Genomic DNA, 6,712 nt, shown 5'->3' with positions numbered 1-6,712 from the left:
TATATATATATATATATATATATATATATATATATATTTTACAAGTCCTTTCCTCGAGCGCATCGGGTTGAGTCTTAGTTTAACTGGTTTATCCAGGAAATATAAAGGTCCCCACATGATTTTGTTTTGTTTGTGCATTTTAAGGTGTTCCTGATGTCCAAACTTCTCAAGCACCGGAGGGAGTTTTCATTACCTCAGGAGACAATCCATTTGAACTTATCAAGGATTCAGGTATGTTTCTACAACTGTCAATAAGATTTATTTACTTACTAAGGTGGTTTACTCTAATTTCATATTTTGTTATTTTTATGTTTCCTACTTTTGTATGATATTATCTAAGCTCAATGGTACATTTTCTCACCTTGATAACGAAAAAGGTAATAAATATCTCACCTCCAACCTCACATAACCAACTAGACAATTTCTTCAACTATTTTTGAAAATATTGAATCTAAGAACACATCATATTTCTACTAACAGGCCCCTGCTCACTTAGATTGGTTTGGATGGTGCACGTTTGATGTTTTCTACACTATAGTTAATCCTAATGGAATCAAAGAGGGTTTTCAGAGGCTCGATATCTTAACCTTAATTACATATCAAAAGTTTTCATCAACCAATCTACTCAATCACACAAACTTTCATTTTATTTTCAATTTTAAAGAAGGTGGGATCCTTCCTAAATTCCTTATCATAGATGATGGATGGCAAGAAACTGTAAATAAATTTCAGAAGAAAGGCTAACCTCTTGTTGAAGGAACTCCGTATGTCCTCTTTGCAAGATCTTGAAAGCTTTTGTAATCCTTAAAAATCATGGTTCTAATAATGTGCTATCACTAATTTTTGCATAGATCTGAAACTATATTAAGCGATATCAATGAAAATTGCAAGTTTAGGGGCTCCAAGGCAGACAGTTCATCTTCTAATCTCAAAGAGTTTATCCACACAATCAAAGAGAACTAATTCCAATTGGGATTGGTGATCTCATTAATGACACCCGCTTTCTCATGAACTCGGAAAGAGAACTATAGTTTGAAGTAAGCTGCCAAGAGTACTAAAAATGATCTTAATCTTCCGTTTCATAAAATGTGTAAATGCTAAAAGGTACTAGGTGATGCAGATATGTTTATACGTGGCATGCTTTAGTTGGATACAGGGAAGGAGTTTCCCCTTCTTCTGAATCACTAAAGAAGTACAATCCTCCTTATTCAGTTCAATCGTTGGGAAATACAAAAAATATTAGAGACATTGCATTGGCCAATTTGGAGAAATATGGAGTTTGACTAATAAGACACTGAAAAGGTGTGCAACTTTTACAATGACCTCTACGAGCTACTTTGCCAATATTGGGAAAATTCAAGCCCTTACATCTCCATTTTTGCGCAAAAATCCAAGGTATTTTTAACATTTGCATTTAAATATTGAATTAAATTACATATATTTTTAATTTACTTTAAATTTGTGTTTATGATTAACTGATTTTTGATTAAATTCACAGCAATGTGAAAAAATCAACATGTATCGTTTTTTTTTTTTCACTCAGTGTCAGCTTATATGCTTGAATCAATCAAGATCTAGAAAAGGAAAGTTTATAATTTTTATATGATTTGATTGGTCTTTGTGCTGTAAAATTAATAAATTATGGGTTCCAATGAGGCAAAATTAACTTTCTTATTGATTTTAAACTTTTTATTAATTTTGTGTTTGAGATCACTTGTTTAAGGTGAACCTTTAAAGACAATTACGAGACAACATTTAGTTTATTAGTTCAATTTGGGGAGGGGTTTTGTGTTCAAAGTGAAAATCACTATTATAAGATGATGCTTAATTCGTGAATTGCATTTGGGGTTTCTTATTGAATCTAGAGATCACATTCGACATGTAATCCTTCAAAAGTCAACATGATAACTTGGTTTTGTAGACTTCCTTAACATAAATTCTCGATTAACATGATAATTTTGCTTCAGCTTCTCTTCTAGAATGGGGCTTTAAATTTTCATGCATTCAAAATGTGTGTTATGTCAAGACAAGTAGTACCAGCATATAGAAATATATGTTTCTTTTGCCCTTCAAGATATATTTAAAACCACTCATTTTAATATCAATGAATTATAAATGGAAGCAAATTTTGAAAGTTACACAACAATCTATCATTTGTGATTCAATATTTTATCCACGTAATCCTATCATTTCATGTACATTTGCTTTTAATAGTAATCAATTAACGTGCAACACACCAGAGGCGGAGCCAGGATTTTAATTCAGTGCGGACAAAACTTTTTCGACGCCGAACGTCAAGGTTTTGGTCATGGATTTAATGATGATAAAAAAATAAATTCTATTGGGACTGGGAGCAATTCTATAAGAAAAGGCAAAACAAAAGTAATTCACAGGACAATTCCATTCACATAAGCCATAGCAATACCACTATTATAAGTAATTCACAGGGCAACAAGACAACACATTCATCGATTTACAGATTCACAATCTCATTCACAAGGCAATATATGGTATTTCAAAACTCCAGTGACAGAGAGTAAGCAAGCAACTCACAATGCAAAGGCAATGGCAAACGGCAATGCCGCTTCCAGTTCGAGCAATTGAAGAGTTGCTAATTGCCTAATTCCATATGTTTAAAAAAAAAAAAAAACCCACCAAATCACATAAATCAGAATATTTAAAAAAAAAAAAAAAAAAAAAGCCCCCAAAACATAAAAAACAAAAAAACACAAAAAAAAATAAAAAAATATATATATATATAAAGCAAAAAAAAAAAAAAAATTCAAAATGAGCTAGTGAATAATCAGCCAATCAGGGATTCAGGATCAATGGAATTTGGAAAATTGTGGCTTCACCTTCAGACGAATCAGACCTTCTTCTTCTACTGTGAGGGCTGTCCATTGCCGCCGGAAGAATCACCAGAGCCAAAACGTTGCAACCCTTCAATGAAGGTTAAAGACCGGCAGGACCGGGACACCTTACGGTTACGGAGCAACTGAGCAAGATAGAAGTTTGTCATCAGAGGGAGGAGGAGGATGAGGTTGATTGGTTGAGACTGAGGCGGCACCAGAGTGGGGTGCAGACGGGCGACGGGAGGTGGTTGAAAAATGATAATCTCAAATTGATACAATAATTTCAATTTAATGGCAGAAATTGGGAATGGGTTATGGGTTGTATCATTTTTATGGTTTTCGGGTTATCATGTTGGGTTAATGGGTTAGTGGGCTTCGCTGGGCAACTGGAGGGAAGGAAAAAAAAAAAAAAAAAGCTGGGCCATGGGTTTGAGCTCAAACGTTCAAATTATTCTCTGTGTTTTCTTTTTCTTTATAAAGAAAATTGTTTGTTGAAGAAATTGATGGATGTAGGAGTAGGGTTAGACATGGTCTCGTTCGGTTTGGTTCTAATGAGAATCGAATCGGACCCAAAATTTTTGAGTATATAGTAAGTGGAATTGTCATGGGCCCAAATTTAATTATGGAACTATTTGAATTAGGTTCTGTTTAGTTTGATTCTGCTCGATTCCATTCGATTCTCAGGTTCCATATTATAATTAAATTTTTTAATATTTACAAAGTTATATTAATGCAACTAATGATATGTTCAATATTAGCACTTACAAACTAACGTAGTCTAATCTTATGTGTCTTTCACGTCTATCTTTGTTGCGTTCATCATATATTTGATTGTTAAAATCACTGAAAGAGGAAGATGACGAGCTCTTAATAATTAAGAGAGGTATTGTCGAGTTTTAATTCGATTTCTCCGGAACTGTAAAAAGACACTACGGCAGAATAACAGATTTGAATAAAACTTAGATTAATTTGATTAAGTTGGCTTTCAACTGAAAATTAGAAATAGGAAAATTATATTTTTGAGTTTGAGCTAAATTAACTAGTTAGCAAATTTATTTAGAAAAATAAAATAATTTGGCTTATTTAAAATAAATTAATTAAAAAAATTAGGGAAATTAGGTTCTTATTTAATTTTTCGATTCTTTATTTAGAACTGAGAACTAAATCGAACTCGTTAATTCTCGATTTATATACCGGTTCGGGTATTTAACTTAAAAGGACCCGTTTTGTTCAGTTCGGGAGTTTTGTCCAACCTTATGTAAGAGGACAAAAGGGCACTTGAAAAGGAAAAGATTAGTGTGTAGAAATGATTCAATAGATGTAACTAGAATAATTGTTAGAAGATGATATAAGAGTTAGAATCCATTTAGCATGACTTTTGAAAATTCAAAAATTAAATTTGAGATTAAGAATTTTCTTTTGAACTATTCGGATAAATATTTGAAATTGCTGTCTATTAGAATTTTTTTTTTTAAAGTAAAAATTGGTCTAAGACTTTAAGTAGAAGCAAAAATAAAAGCCTTATCTAATTGGCACTACCTCTCATGACATTTTTTTTTTCTGAAAGCTATTTAAGACAAGCTCTGCTACCACTATTTACATGGCTTTAAACAAGGGCTGAGATTTGAATAGAATTGATGCACTTCAGCCCTAGTTTAAATCCCCTGTCAATAGCCTTGTTCAACCAACATTAGCGTAAGACAAAAATGACAAGGGCACATAATCGAAAGTGAAAAAGAAGGGTGTTCAGTGATGGCCAAGTACTTGGTTGGGCATATATTTATTTCATTGAAAATCCCATTTTCATGGTGAATGAAGTGTGATAACCTCTTAACGAAAGCTTTACGAGTTCATTTCAAGTGTTCTGAATTCTACTAATAGTAAGCACGTACATTGAACATTTTATGTATCTGATGAATGACGTGTAATATTTTTAAAGTATTGATATAGTTTTTGAAAATAGTTGAAGTAATTGATATTGTAAAAGAAAAATTAAAAATGTTAAAAAGAATATATATGAATAAATTTTTTATATAATTGAATGTAACATTTTTATTACATAAACTTTTCTTTATACACAATATTTTTTGTCATATCTTACAATTTTATTGTCTGCTTTTACCAAGATGTTTGTTGTTTACATTGAAACCCTACGAAAAGTGTGACATATAGTTGCCCATGAGATTATGTGTTCGTTAATGGTCATTGCAAAGCATATATGTATTGAAAATTATTTCCTCTTGAATTTTTATTTTTATTTCTTATATTTTGAACTCAACTTATTATTTGTTTTTATTATACTTTTGTCGCAAGATTAAATATTCTAAGATTCACCAAGTTTAGGATGTGTATATTACTTAATAAAATATTAACATAAAATAGTTTTATTTTATTGAATAATCAAATTTTATTGAATAAAATTTCATAAAACAATTTTTCGAAATTTCAAACCAAAAGTCTTTTTTAGTTTTCTATTTTAAGAAATAATCTAGAATATATTAAAAGTGGGGATTGAAGATAAACTTTTGATTACTAATTGTACCCTCACATATTTAGTTTTATGTCCAATATACCCTCATTTATCCTCATGTCTTTACTTTTCCATTTTATCCTTATATATTTTTTTTTGTTTATGACCAATAATATCCTTAAAATTAAATTTATTTCAACTAAATTTAATTAATATTAATATTAAAATTAAAATTATTTATCTTTTAAATCAAGTCAATTAATTTTCACTAAACACTATTAATACTAATTATTAGTATACGATTAATAAAAACTTATATAAAACAAAATAAAAATTATAACAACACCACATATATAATTAACATGAAATGGCATAGACTATTAAATTAATTAATATTAATTTATAAGATTTATTAAAACAATAAAAGTATATATACCTTAAATTTTTTTAAATCAAATATTATAGATTAAAAGGCATTCCTAAAAGATTTCATTGAAAATAAAACATAATACTTAAAAAAAAATTCCCGTTAAATAATGTTTCCTTAATAAGTATTAGATGAAAAGTCATTTTATAATAATCCATCAACTTTTTAATCACCATTAATTTATATTAATTTGATAAAATATGATACAAAAAAAATTTATTTTTCAATAACCTAACCGTGAATGGATGATAAACATTTGATATCGCATTTTACTTTTACATTTTTATATTGTGGTGAAAAATAACCTTAATATTCTATTTATAACTTCTAAATAAGATAATTAATAATTATTATTGCTTTCAAATATTAAGTCAATTAATTTCTACTGAATACAATGATTACTAATTATTAGCACACAATTAATAAAAATGTTATTACATACAATTAAAAGAAATTACCATAATACTATTTATATATATAATTTACTTGAAATGACATATTTTATTACGTCGATTAATATTAATATATAGAATAATTGAAAAATAAAATTACTAACACAATTAAATATTTTCAAACCTAACAATACATATTTAAAATGGTATTGCGTTTCTAAAATTTTTTTTGAAATTATAAATTCAATCAATAATCGCAATTTTTAAATATTTTATTAATCAAATACATAATTAGGACATTTTATTGTCCATAATATAAATATTTTTTCTTCATTTGATATTTTTCAACAAAAGTTTTAGCACAAATGAAGAAAATGAAAAAAAAATAATAATAAAAAATTATAGAAGAGCTTCCTTACTCTTTAAGTCTCAATTATGAATCCATAATTCATCATTTACAGATCACATACTGAGTATGTGTTTATAAATTATTTTTCTTCCTATTTTACTTTCTCTATGTAATTGTTGATGTGTAATTATTAATCATAAATTTTTATGGTCTCTTTTCATT

The 6,712-nt window shown here is 28.6% G+C and overlaps 1 long non-coding RNA gene across 1 annotated transcript in view; it reads right to left on the bottom strand.

The window, feature by feature from the left end:
- LOC111409765 overlaps positions 1 to 3,226 on the bottom strand; it is an 8,108-nt gene extending 4,882 nt beyond the window's left edge. Inside the window, exons 1-2 of the long non-coding RNA XR_002705527.1 lie at positions 2,856 to 3,226; positions 746 to 2,619 (exon numbers count right to left, since the gene is read on the bottom strand). This is a non-coding gene — a long non-coding RNA (uncharacterized LOC111409765). The remainder of the gene's footprint in view (positions 1 to 745; positions 2,620 to 2,855) is intronic.
- Positions 3,227 to 6,712: the final 3,486 nt, after the last annotated feature.

The sequence above is a fragment of the Olea europaea genome, chromosome 2 (assembly GCF_002742605.1).
Source record: "Olea europaea var. sylvestris chromosome 2, O_europaea_v1, whole genome shotgun sequence".
NCBI classification, from domain to species: domain Eukaryota; kingdom Viridiplantae; phylum Streptophyta; class Magnoliopsida; order Lamiales; family Oleaceae; genus Olea; species Olea europaea.
This window is presented reverse-complemented; position numbering and strand designations above follow the sequence as displayed.